The sequence below is a fragment of the Oncorhynchus nerka genome, linkage group LG2, assembly GCF_034236695.1.
Source record: "Oncorhynchus nerka isolate Pitt River linkage group LG2, Oner_Uvic_2.0, whole genome shotgun sequence".
Classification (NCBI taxonomy): domain Eukaryota; kingdom Metazoa; phylum Chordata; class Actinopteri; order Salmoniformes; family Salmonidae; genus Oncorhynchus; species Oncorhynchus nerka.
In genome coordinates, this window is record NC_088397.1 from 18,493,023 (window position 1) to 18,505,482 (window position 12,460).

Sequence of the window (12,460 nt, forward strand, 5' to 3'; positions counted from 1 at the left end):
TCTAGGCAGCAGTACCTTTATAATGTGTAGTCCTAGCGGCAAGGTGGGTATTATTGGTAGTAGTACCTTTATAATGTGTAGTCTGGGCAGCAGTACCTTTATAATGTGTAGTCTAGGCAGCAGTACCTTTATAATGTGTAGTCTAGGCAGCAGTACCTTTATAATGTGTAGTCTAGGCAGCAGTACCTTTATAATGTGTCGTCTGGGCAGCAGTACCTTTATAATGTGTAGTCTGGGCAGCAGTACCTTTATAATGTGTAGTCTAGGCAGCAGTACCTTTATAATGTGTAGTCTAGGCAGCAGTACCTTTATAATGTGTCGTCTGGGCAGCAGTACCTTTATAATGTGTAGTCTAGGCAGTAGTACCTTTATAATGTGTAGTCTGGGCAGCAGTACCTTTATAATGTGTAGTCTGGGCAGCAGTACCTTTATAATGTGTCGTCTGGGCAGCAGTACCTTTATAATGTGTAGTCTGGGCAGCAGTACCTTTATAATGTGTAGTCTAGGCAGCAGTCACTTTATAATGTGTAGTCTAGGCAGTAGTACCTTTATAATGTGTAGTCTGGGCAGCAGTACCTTTATAATGTGTAGTCTAGGCAGCAGTCACTTTATAATGTGTAGTCTAGGCAGTAGTACCTTTATAATGTGTAGTCTGGGCAGCAGTACCTTTATAATGTGTAGTCTAGGCAGCAGTACCTTTATAATGTGTAGTCTAGGCAGTAGTACCTTTATAATGTGTAGTCTGGGCAGCAGTACCTTTATAATGTGTAGTCTAGGCAGCAGTACCTTTATAATGTGTAGTGTGGTTAGCAGTACCTTTATAATGTGTAGTCTGGGTAGCAGTACCTTTATAATGTGTAGTCTGGGCAGCAATGCCTTTATAATGTGTAGTCTAGGCAGCAGTACCTTTATAATGTGTAGTCTAGGCAGCAGTACCTTTATAATATGTAGTCTAGGCAGCAGTACCTTTATAATGTGTAGTCTAGGCAGCAGTACCTTTATAATGTGTAGTCTAGGCAGCAGTACCTTTTATAATGTGTAGTCTAGGCAGTACCTTTATAATGTGTAGTCTGGGCAGCAGTACCTTTATAATGTGTAGTCTAGGTAGCAGTACCTTTATAATGTGTAGTCTGGGTAGCAGTAACTTTATAATGTGTAGTCTTGGCAGCAGTACCTTTATAATGTGTAGTCTGGGCAGCAGTACCTTTATAATGTGTAGTCTGGGCAGCAGTACCTTTATAATGTGTAGTCTGGGCAGCAGTACCTTTATAATGTGTAGTCTAGGCAGCAGTACCTTTATAATGTGTAGTCTAGGCAGCAGTACCTTTATAATGTGTAGTCTGGGCAGCAGTACCTTTATAATGTGTAGTCTAGGCAGCAGTACCTTTATAATGTGTAGTTTGGGCAGCAGGTTGCAGTCTGCCAGTGTGAGGTCAGGTCCATCCAGGAAGCAGCGTGTGGACTCCTGAGGGTCTTCTGTGCTGTTGGCATCGATCTCCTCCGGCAGGGGGGTCCTCAGGAATTCATCCAGTCGCCTCAGAGACTTCAACAGGGCCTTCTCCAGGCCTGCACCCCACCCCCACACCATGCCCCCCACACACACACACACAGACACACACACACACATGCACACACACACACACAGGGTATACAGTGAGTGAACATAGACAGACAGAGATGCACACACACAGACATTGTAATCACAGTCAGAGACACACAGGCTACAGTGTAAACACGCAAGCACACAGTACACACATGCAGTACAAACAAACTTGCACGCACGCACACACAAACACACACACAAACACAAGCCTTACCGTCGTTGGTATCTTTGCGGGGGTTCTTGATGTAGGCAGAGAACTTGGAGAACACATCTATACCTGCGGTGTTTGACTCTGGGTGTTTAGTCGCCAACTTGGGGTACCTGAGAAAGATATATCAGACATCAGGATTGGTCAGTTGAATCCAGGAAGTGGTTGTTTGATTGACAGGCAATAGACAGGAAGTGGTGAGTGAGTACCGTGGTGGCGTGAGTTTTTCCTCAAGGAACTCTTCTATCTTGTTGACGTCGACCTTCACCTCCCCGTTAAATGTGACGAATGGAGGGTTGGTCCCCGGGGCTCAGGTCCTGCAGGTCCGCCGGTTTCCTGGGTAACACATTATTACAAGGTTCTTACAGGGCTCCTGTGTCAGGGAACCCACATAAACATCATCCAGCATTAATGACTGAATGTCTTTAGAAAGTATTTCAAACCCTGTTGATCTTGATATAGAACACAATTGATTGATTGATAGATGTATTGGCCGATGGGATGATCCATACCTTTTGAGGTCGACTGTGGTGACGTTGAAGATAACTCCCTTCAGCCACAGGATCATGAAGAGGCGCTGGGAGAACGGACAGTTCCCGATGCTCTCACCATCACTGCCAGCCTAAGTAGGAGACACACAAAAGGTTCAGTCCAACTCATACACACACAGTTCAAATACATACAGTACATACAACAGGTCCCAATCACAAATGCCCTGGTCATTATTCCCTGTCTGGTAAAACACACTACCACAACATGTTGAATCAGCCCCTGACGATCTCTTTGCCACTAAAGGTCCTCAACAAACCTGAGAGATCATCAACAACACTAGCACCACCATCAGCAGCAGCAACAACAACAGCACCACCACCAGCAGCAGCAACAACAGCACCACCACCAGCAACAACAACAGTACCACCACCAGCAGCAACAACAGCAGCACCACCACCAGCAGCAACAACAACAGCACCACCAGCAGCAACAACAACAGTACCACCACCAGCAGCACCAGCAGCAGCAGCAACAACAACAACAGCACGACCACCAGCAGCAGCAACAGTATCACCACCAGCAACAACAACAACAGCACCACCAGCAGCAGCAACAACAGTATCACCACCAGCACCAGCAACAGCAGTACCACAACCAGCAGCACCAGCAACAGCACCACCACCACCAGCAACAACTACAGCACCAACACCAGCAACAACAACAGCACCACCACCAGCAACAACAACAGCACCAGCAGCATCAAATTCTCCATACTTCAAGCTCAACTCTACCTGACAAACAGCTCGATAGTTGGGGAACCCCAGCTTTTGGCTGCTATGTCAAACCAGGCCATGGTGACAACACAAGTCAAGGTATCAGTTTATGGACTCATAACCTAGAGGTCCAAAGACACAGCCCGATCCGTAAATCAATCTGCCTCCAATCAGTCAGGTTCTGTCAGCGAAACTGCGGAAAGTTACGGTCCCTGTCTGGCTGACTGAGACCGGACCGGGTCTGAGGGTTCTGTAGCTGTGGGTGTCCATGATTGAGTGGTAAGATCGAGGGAGGTGGGTTTAGATATGCAGAGCAGGGACAGTGAGACGTTTTGCACAGCACACTCCCTCTTTGTTAGCCACACAGGCTAGCATAATAGACACACTGTTTGGGTGTTTCCCTGTCTGGTGGGGCGTCTTTCGTTTATAGATTGTAGTTCTGATGTGTTGAATTCAGCTACAGGTACTGACATAATGAATTAATAATAGCCCATGCCAAACAGAGAACAGCGTGCAAACTTGTTTAGATACGTAATCAGGTCCATGTGCCCTCTACACAATTTCTTCCTGATGCAAAAGTTTCAGTTTATGATTCCAGTAAAATTATCTCATTCACTGCCCTTAATAACCTAACAATGCAGAAACTCTGCCTCTTTTGCGCACCAGGATACGTTTTAATTAATCCTCAAACAACAGCAACAATAGGCACTAACTGACTGACCCAGAGTCTGTGGGTATGGTGTCAGTGTAGGCTGGCAGAACAGTGTGAGGTCTGTTCTGGGGTCAGTGTGGGAGTTGATGGAATCCTCAGGTCTGTTCTGACCCTGATGGAAAAGCGCAATGTGTTTCTCACACAAACACAAACGCACGCACACACACACACACACACACACACACACACACACACACACACACACACACACACACACACACACACACACACACACACACACACACACTGAAAACGTACTCCTCGTAGGCAACCAACCATACTGTGCATGCATATCATAGAAGTACCTCATTGGGTAGAAAGTTGTCAACAACATAACATTGTTTGATCATGTATATTTCTACTGAGATCATTACAAACCCAACCAACTCTGACTCATCACACTTCAACTCTGACCCCAAAGTTAATGGCAATAGGTGACCATTCAAGTGTGTGACTTTGTTATCATAATGACAACAACAGCGGACCAATAAGTCAAATATCTGCATGTGTGTAGGCAGAGTGGGCTCCTGTCACCCTCTTGTCCCCAGACACCAGTCAGCTCCATACCAGCAGGCCTGATAATCAGCTTATTGTCAGAGAGAATTAGAGAGAGAAAGAGAGAGAGAGAGAGAGAGAGAGAGAGAGAGGGGGGAGAGAGAGAGGGGAGAGGGGAGAGAGAGGGGAGAGAGAGGGTCGAGAAGGAGAGAGGGGAAAGAGGGAAAGAGAAAGAAAGCGAGAGAGAGAGAGGGGGTCAAGAAGGAAGAGAGAAAAGAGAGAGGGGGGGGTCAAGAAGGGAAGAGAGAAAAAGAGAGAGAGAGAGAGAGAGAGAGAGAGAGAGAGAGAGAGAGAGAGAGAGGAGGGAGAGAGAAATGCAAAAATAATTTCTCCATGTTTTCCTTGAGTCTCTAACTTCTGAAAGCCACAGCTGGAGCTTGCTCCTGCCTCCTGCCTCCCCTGACCTTGGCCATGGAGCATACCTCTACAGTTGCTCACACCAAGAGCAAGACAAAGGCGTCTATTGTATTATGTGAGCAGGCGCCCCGAGAACAGGCCAGATATTAGGACATTTTCCCCCAGGCTTAATCCTTCAGCTGGGCGCCAGGGCACCTTCATCAAACTCTGAATGTGCCTTTGTTGTGTTGGTCACGTCCTGGGCTCCATGGCATGCAGCCCTCCAGACCTACAACACCATAACAATATGCCCATTTTTAGCAGGAGGTTTTATCTAGGCGACTGACGGTTAGCACACATACAGTATTATGTAGCACATGGGGAGTCAAATCCACAACCCTGGGGTTGCTATAGAGAGCCACACTCCAACCAATTGAGCCAAAGGAGGTACCATGTCAGGTAACTTTTTAATACAGGCTTTTTATAGACAACTGACCAGAAATACATGGCTCTAAGCAATACAGATGCGGCTAGAATGGAGCCGTAATGATGTAGTGGCTCAATGTAGTACTCTCCACCTAGTCCTCAAAGCACTTTATATTGATAGTGGGCCACAGGTGATGCTACGGCAGCCATTTTGACCAGAACACTCACTAACAACACTACTAGAATTTCACACACACGCACGCATGGGACAATGGGGCCGGGTAAGACTGTGTGTGTGTGTGTGTGTGTGTGTGTGTGTGTGTGTGTGTGTGTGTGTGTGTGTGCAATCAGCTAAAGAGGGGTAGAATTACAGTAGGATATCACTTTAATGGGATGAGATAACGAGATCACAGTGGGATCTCAGGCAACCCAGCGACATGACTCCCCACATGCCAACACAATCACACAAACCCCAACAAAACACCTCACATGCAATCATAACACAAGGAATATTACACAACATGCCTCACACCCAAACCGTAAGTATGCTTGATGTTTCCTTAGCAACAGATTTTCAAAATGGCGGTGTGTTTTTTGAATAAGTCCAGCAGGCTAATACTTTACTGGCCAGACACACAGACCCTCTTCTTTCCTTACTACATCACCTCTGACCTGCAGGCCAAACAGTGTCTTTATTTCGACGTAAATTAAGTTACCTGCTAACTACTCCCCTTACAGTATATTTTCCAGGCCCAGATCTGAAGCGAAGCCAGTATCATTGTATGTTGCCTTATCGCTACACTCGGTGGTAAAGAAGAACAGGCCACAGAAAGTAGGCTAATGATAACAACAACGTCCTCTCTCTCTCAACGACTCCTGAAAGGCGGCCATTTCAAGTTGTCAAATCGCATACTTTAAAACCAGCCAGGGAGAATAGACCACAACAACAGAACAATGTCTGGGGCTTTGAGCGGACAGTGTCTGAGCTTGCTAGCCTTTATGACCAACTGAACATGACTATAGACCAGACACTAATATAATTAGCAACTAAGTAGCTAAGATAAGCTAAAAGGTGGGCTAGGCTAGTGGCTGGCATGAGTTTTCATATGATGCTAGCTAGCACGCTACATGTAGCCCCATGTGTAATCTATAGAACAGGATGACAGGAAAGTTCCATTACGAGCTAAGTAGATCATTCTCGAGATTCCGAAACACTGATTGGATTACCATGTGAGAGTTGGAGGCAGATAGAGAGAGAAAAGAAGGAAGAGAAGGGGTGGGTTTGTATTGTTGTGACATGTGGACAGATACATCTTGTAGCCGTTACCTGAATAGAAGCTACACTTGACTTTGAAAACATGCTAAACTATAACCTGCCACAAGTGGAGTTGCCAATACACGAAGACAATGGCAGAGAGATCTATACATCTTAGACCACACCCTCAGTGTTCTTCAGTCCTGGTCCTGCGCACCCACAGGATGTGCAAGGTAACACACCTGATTCAGGTAATCAGCTGATCGATACAGCCTGTAGCTCTACAGACCAGGGAGCACTGGGGTCTGTTCAGGAAGATGCAACATAACAGAACTTTCAGATATAAATGTACTGTGTACTACACAGGGTGTATTGTAGATAGAACACATGTGATTGCCTGTCGTCTAAAAAAAGGGAATTGTGTCAGCTTTATTCATCACATGTCTATCTGCAACGTTCTTAACGTCATAGCTAACCCATAGTTAACCCTTGGTGCTACTGTACCTTGACATAGAGGGAGATCTCGTACTCTGGGGGTCCGGACTGTCGCTGTCTTCCTCGTATGAGTTGGGCTCTGCAGCCTCACAGACTTCTTTGGCGTCTTCTCCTCCCCCTGCGCCTCCTTCTCTTTCTTCACCTCTATCTTCACTCTCTGTCCTCTGGTGCATGAACGTGGGCACTTCGTCCATGACCACCACCTTCTTCTTTTTTTTTTCTTCACCTGCTCCTCTCTCCTCTTCGGGAAAGTACCTCCTCTTGAGCACCGACTTCAGCTCCTTTATCCAGTCCTCCCTCCTCTCGGGGTCTGAGCTTCCTCTGGGGACAACTTCTTAATCCCGTCCTCCTTCCGCTCAGGGGTCTGCACCTCCTCTGGGGACAACTTCTTAATCCAGTCCTCCCTCCACCCAGGGGTCTGCGCTCCTCTGGGGCCTCCTTCTTGATCCAGTCGCGCTCCTTCTGCGGGTCTGCGCTCCTCTGGAGACAACTTAATCCAGTCCTCACTCCTCTCGGGGTCTGTGCCTCCTCTGGGGCCTTCTTGATCCAGTCATCACCCTTCTGTGGGTCTGCACCTCCTCTGGGGCCTCCTTGGCCCAGTCCTCCTCCTCCAGGGGTCTGTGCCTCCTCTGGGGCCGCCTCCTTGTTCCAGTCGTTGCTCCCCTCTGCGGGTCTGCGCCTCCTCTGGGGGTCGCTCTGTTCCAGTCGTTGCTCCCTCTGCGGGTCTGCGCTCCTCTGGGGCCTCCTTCTTGTTCCAGTCGTTGCTCCTCTGCGGGTCTGCGCTCCTCTGGGGCCGCCTTCTTGTTCCAGTCGTTGCTCCCTCTGCGGGTCTGCGCTCCTCTGGGGCCGCCTTCTGTTCCAGTCGTTGCTCCCCTACGGGTCTGCGCCTCCTCTGGGGCCGCCTGTTCCAGTCATTGCCCTCTGCGGTCTGCGCTCCTCTGGGGCTTCTTCTTGTTCCAGTCGTTGCTCCCTCTGTGGGTCTGCACCTCCTCTGGGGACAACTTCTTAATCCAGTCCTCCTCCACCCAGGGGTCTGCGCCTCCTCTGGGGCCTCCTTCTTGATCCAGTCGTCGCTCCTTCTGGGGTCTGCGCCCCTCTGAGACAACTTAATCCAGTCCTCACTCCTCTCGGGGTCTGTGCCTCCTCTGGGGCCTTCTTGATCCAGTCATCACTCCTTCTGTGGGTCTGCACCTCCTCTGGGGCCTCCTTCTGGCCCAGTCCTCCCTCTCCAGGGGGTCTGTGCCTCCTCTGGGGCTGCCTCCACCAGCCTCTGCTCTGTTCCGCCTTCTTGTTCCACGTTGCTCCCTCTGTGGTCTGCGCTCCTCTGGGGCCTCCTTCTTGTTCCAGTCGTTCCTCTGCGGGTCTGCGCCTCCTCTGGGGCCGCCTTCTTGTTCCAGTCGTTGCTCCCTCTGCGGGTCTGCGCCTCCTCTGGGGCCGCCTGTTCCAGTCGTTGCTCCTCTACGGGTCTGCGCCTTCCTCTGGGGCCGCCTCTCAGTCATTGCTCCTCGTGGGTCTGCGCCTCCTCTGGGGCCGCCTTCTTGTTCCAGTCGCTGTTCTCTACGGGTCTGCGCCGCTCCTCTGGGGGCCGCCTCTTGTTCCAGTCATTGCCCTCTGCGGGTCTGCGCTCCTCTGGGGCCGCCTTCACCCTAGCCGTTGCTCCCTCTGCGGGTCTGCGCCTCCTTTGGGGCCGCTGTTCCAGTCAGGCCGCTCCTCTGGGGCCGCCTTGTTCCAGTCAGTTGCTCCCTCTGCGGGTCTGCGCTCCTCTGGGGCCGCCTTCTGTTCCAGTCGTTGCCCTCTGCGGGTCTGCACCTCCTCTGGGGCCGCTTGTTCCAGTCGTTGCTCCTCTGGGGGTCTGCACCTCCTCTGGGGCCGCCTTCTTGTTCCAGTCGTTGCTCCCTCTGCGGGTCTGCGCCTCCTCTGGGGCCACCTCTGTTCCAGTCGTTGCCCTCTGCGGGTCTGCACCTCCTCTGGGGCCACCTTCTGTTCCAGTCGTTGCTCCCTCTGCGGGTCTGCACCTCCTCTGGGGCCCTCTTGATCCAGTCTGCTCCCTCTGCGGGTCTGCACCTCCTCTGGGGCCTCCTTCTTGATCCAGTCGTTGCTCCTCTGCGGGGTGTCACCCTATCTCTTTTACTGTCGCCTCCTCTTTCATTTTTCCTTGTCTCAGCCTTGTGGGAGTTAGCAGCATCTCATTCAGCAGTTGTCGCTTCACCTCCTCTGTTCCAGGGAACCCATTCTCTATCCTGGCTTTGCGACTTTGACCCCTAGCTCCACCTCCTCTTTCTTCTCTCTTCCTTCTTTCCCTTCGCTGTGTATTCCTTCCCAAACTTTACTGGCTCATCCTAGTGGCAGGCCCTGGCTGTTCTACTCTCTTGCAGCCTCCTCTAATGCAGATTTAGACTCATCCTCAATGAGATCTTCTGGCTCTTCCGCCATCTCAATCGCTACCACTGATTGTGAGTCTAGATTATCGTCAATGTTTGTCACTGGCTGTTCCTCCAACTCACTCCCTCTGCTCCTCCCGTCCCATTCTGAGACCGGACTGGATTATCCATCTCTTCAGCCCCTCCCACCTCTGCAGCCCGGAAACCATCCAGAATGACTCCTCTCCTGGCTGTTCTTTCTCCATGTCTCCTCCCTCCCTCAAGCTCAAAAGCCTCCTCGACATGCTCTAAATCCTTGTCGTCGTCCTCCTGTGTAGCTTCTTCTGAACCCTTGAGTATCTGTACCTGTGGCTGAGCTACAACTTTGTCTTCTCTCTTTCCCTCTTCTCTGGCAGCATAATCAGGCTCCAAAGCCTTTTCCGTCTGTTCCTCCATACCACCGCCACCTCCTCTCTTCCCTCTGCTATGTCTACATTATCCTCCTTCTTTTGCTCCTTTTACTTTGCTGCCTCTGTGTCCATCCCCACCACCGCATTATCTCCAACCTGTTGCGGCTCTTCCCTCTCCCTACCACCTCCCTTCACTGCCCTATCACTGTCACCCTCTTCCACCTGTAGCTGTGTTCTGTCTGTTGTAAACCTCCTCCTCTTTAGAGCCGTTCTCACCCCTCCTGACTCTCATTGGGCTGTATCAGTGGCTGTGCCTTGCTCTTGCACCCTCCCTCTACCCTCAACAGGTGGAGTGACAACATCCTGTGGCTGTTGAGCTGTGGTTGCCTGACTCTTGACGACTCCAAGCTCTATGAACTCATTGGTAACAAACAACGGGGCTGGTGCTCTGTCGCTTGATCCCCCTCCCTCTTTTCTCTAAAAACTGCTTTAGTTGTCTCTCCCTGTTCTTCTGTAACAGGGCTTTTTAACCTCCTCTTTTTTCTCTTTACTCTTCTCACTTCCCTGCTGGTTCTCATCCCTCTCTTCTTGTGAAACCTGTCGATTTTTTGCCAATTTATTGTTACTTTCCTCGGTCTTCCTTCATTGTCATTGGCTGGCTGATGTTTAGGCTCCTTCCCGTCCTCCCTCCTGCCGTGTTTCTCTGACCTCATCACTAGTGGACACCGTTTGAAAGTCATCGGTCACTTGACTCCCGCCATCACTCACTCGCCATGCCATCATCATTAGTCACCTGGCTGATGGGCATCTCCGCATCCTGACCGCCACTCTGCTCTCCCTTGTTAACTCATCTGTAGTGGATGTGGTTTCTGGCTTCGACTCTCTGTCCACAGCTCTTCTTTACTCTCCACCTCATCATTAGTTGACGGGACTGGCGGTTCTGTTGTCGTCAAACCGACATTGTCCTCTGTCTTCTGTCTCATCAACAGGCAAAATTATTTGTGCCTTTTCTGCCTCTGGAGATGTCTCCAAGGCTTTCCCTACCTCATCATTAATGGACTCAGTTTCAGGTAAACTAGGGGTGGTGGGGGAGAGGATCTTCTCTCCTCTATTTCTCTCTTGTCCGCCCCCTGCTGACTCCTCCTCTCTCTCAGCGAACTTCTTCAACAGCCTCTACAGATTCCTCCTGCTCTTTCTCCTCCTTCAATTACAACTGTCACGGTCAGCTCCCGCTCCCCCCTTTATCCCCCTCTTTTCCTGTAAACCAACCTCCTCTTCAATCCCCCTCTCCCCCTCCCTCTCCTCCTTCTCCGCGCTCCCGCTAGCTTGCATCGTCACTAAATGATCAGCTGCACCTGCCATCCCAATGTCCTCCATGTCCTCGCCCACCTCCTCCCCCAGTTCTAACACCTCCCTGCTAGTTCTACATCCTCCTCCTCCTCTTCATCTCGTTGTCTCTGTCTGTCCGGGCTTGGTACAGGTTCCTATAGGGCTGTGGATGATGGCCCATTGAAAGGTCCGGGCTGAGGCCATTAGCTTCAGACTGAGCCATGGTTACTGGAAGACCAACACACACTGGGAAGGAGTGTGTTCAAGGTTCCAACGAGTATGTGTCCAGGAGTTCAAGCCAAGTTTGAGAAAGTTAGATAAGTGTGTGTTTGTAGGTTCCACGGACACGCACAGCTTCTAGTTGTCGCTGCCTGGGGCTCCAATCTGTAAATAGTGCCTGTGTACAGTTGGTCAAAGTACACCTCTTTCCCCCTCCTTCTCCAAAGGATTAGCTGAGTTTCAGAAGCTGATCCCACATGACCAGCCTGCCTCATTTTAAATCCGTCCAGAGCCTATATCCCCCAGCCCAGCCCAGCCCAGCTCCAGAGCCTATATCCTCCCAGCCCAGCCCCAGCCCAGCTCCAGAGCCTATAACCCCCAACCCCGCCCCAGCTCCAGAGCCTATCCTCCCAGCCCAGCTCCAGAGCCTATCCTCCCAGCCCAGCCCAGCCCAGCCCAGCCCAGCCTCCAGAGCCTATACCCCCCACCCAGCTCCAGAGCCTATATCCCCCAGCCCAGCCCAGCTCTAGAGCCTATATCCCCCAGCCCAGTCCAGCTCCAGAGCCTATATCCCCCAGCTCAGCCCAGCTCCAGAGCCTATACCCCCACAACCATGCCTAGCCCAGCATAGCCCCAGTATCCCACATCCCCTCCCCATACCCCAGGCCCCTCTACTCCACTCCAACCCCCCATCCATTCAACCACTTCCCTAACAATCTCCTCCTCCCGATGGCTGCCTCCATACATGCCCTCCAATCATAAAACACATCCAACAAGCCCTCCTGCCCTGACCCCTTGGCAGTTTTCAGTTCTCCTTTAACATAACTCATAAGCTGAGCCTCTGCTGAGGTCAGTGAGGATGCCCTGAGTTAGCTTTTTCAGTAAACCACAGTTGTCCTAGTACAATCCCTATCCTCTTTCAGGCTTTTTAGGCAGAGTAGACTCTATAAAACCACTGTCTGACAGTCAGAGGCATCGGAAGGTAAAGGATTGCATTGTTGACCAAATTGAATTATTCACACAAGAGAATTCTGGTACAAAAAGGATGAATAACCTTAGTAATTATTTATCTTTAAATGTCATTCTTCGATGTAAACATATTGATGATGCTTCCATCATACTCTTCAAATAAAGAAGATCATCTAATACTGACTGTAGGCCTTACGTTTTTCAACGTTAGAGGGCAGTATTGCTTGTCTATAATGGTAGTAAATATGATAAAATAGCAGGTCATTTACATATAAATAAATAGACTTCACTTCAGTAGACATAAGTATGGCATTTGCA

The 12,460-nt window shown here is 50.1% G+C and overlaps 1 pseudogene; it reads right to left on the reverse strand.

The window, feature by feature from the left end:
• Nucleotides 1-1,132: 1,132 nt before the first annotated feature.
• On the reverse strand, nucleotides 1,133-11,177 carry LOC115144441 (eukaryotic translation initiation factor 3 subunit A-like; annotated as a pseudogene).
• Nucleotides 11,178-12,460: the final 1,283 nt, after the last annotated feature.